We start from the raw sequence: 1452 nt of genomic DNA, 5'->3' as shown, positions 1-1452 counted from the left end.
GGTTCAAGTGATCCGCCCACCTCATTCCCAAGTAGCTGGAACTATCTGTGCACACCACCATATCTGGCTAATTTATTTTTAGTAGAGATGAGGTCTTGCAATGTTGTCCAGGCTTGGTCTGAAACTTCCTGAACTCAAGCGATCTTCCCACTTTGGCTTCCCAAAGTGCTGGAATTACAGGCATGAGCCATGTGCCTGGCTGATAAAGTATTTTTAATGGGCCAGGCACGGTGGCTAATGCTTGTAATCCCAGCACACTGGGAGACTCAGGCAGGTAGAGCATGAGGTCAGGAGTTTGAGACCAGCCTGGTCAACATGGTGAAACCCTGTCTCCACTAAAAATACAAAATTTAGCCAGGCATGGTGGCGGGCGCCTGTAATCCTAGCTACTGGGGAGGCTGAGGCAGAAAAATTGCTTGAACCCAGGAGGTGGAGATTGCAGTAAGCCAAGCTGTGCCATTGCACTCCAGCCTGGTGACAGAGCAAGACTCCATCTCAAAAAAAATTTTTTTTAATGTAATTATTTTTCCAAACAAAATTTCGTGAGGAGAGTAGCACTGTTTTTTATTTTCATAAATCTCTTGAATGTCTGGCATTATAGAAGATAGTGGGGATGCTGTCAGTGGCAACACAGTGATATCCCATCTCTACTAAAAATACAAAAAATTAGCTGGGCGTGGTGGCGTACACCTGTGATCCCAGCTACTCAGGAGGCTGAGGCAGGAGAATTGCTTGAACTTGGGAGGCAGAGGTTGCAGTGAGCGGAGATCACACCACTACACTCCAGCCTGGGCGACAGAGTAAGACTCTGTCTCCAAAAAAAAAAGAAAAAGCTTGATTTTTATCATAACTGATAATGCTACCAGGTTTACCTTAATTTTTTAAATTTGTTTATTTTTTTTTGAGACGGTGTCTCGTTCTGTCGCCAGGCTGGATTTGCAGTGGTGCAATCTTGGCTCACTGCAACCTCTGCTTCCCAGGTTCAAGAATTCTCCTGCCTCAGCCTCCCAAGTAGCTGGGAGTACAGGCACGTGCCACCACGACCAACTAATTTTTGTATTTTTAGTAGAGACAGGGTTTCACTGTGTTGGCCAGGATGCTCTCAATCTCTTGACCTTGTGCTTGGCTCGCCTCGGCCTCCTAAAGTGCTGGGATTACAGGCATGAACCACTGCACCTGGCCAGGCTCAACTTTTAAGAAAATGTCTGCCAAGTATCCAGTGAACAACTACAGTCTGTTAATTGTTGTTTTAAATAAAAATGGTATTCCATGAAGAAAGCTGTTAATACAGCCCCAAACTTAAATTGCAAAAGTGCTTTTCCTCAAGACAAATGGACTTATAAGTGCTTTATGCATACATACATGCATTGAATCACATAAACACGTGTACTTAAGTAAAACAAATAATTTTGTCTTCATCAAAGACCTCAAGTGAAATAGGTGTTTGTTTTT

The sequence above is a fragment of the Cebus imitator genome, unplaced genomic scaffold, assembly GCF_001604975.1.
Source record: "Cebus imitator isolate Cc_AM_T3 unplaced genomic scaffold, Cebus_imitator-1.0 Scaffold197, whole genome shotgun sequence".
Taxonomy (NCBI): domain Eukaryota; kingdom Metazoa; phylum Chordata; class Mammalia; order Primates; family Cebidae; genus Cebus; species Cebus imitator.
The sequence above is the reverse complement of the archived record's forward strand: the minus strand, read 5'-3'. Positions refer to the sequence as shown.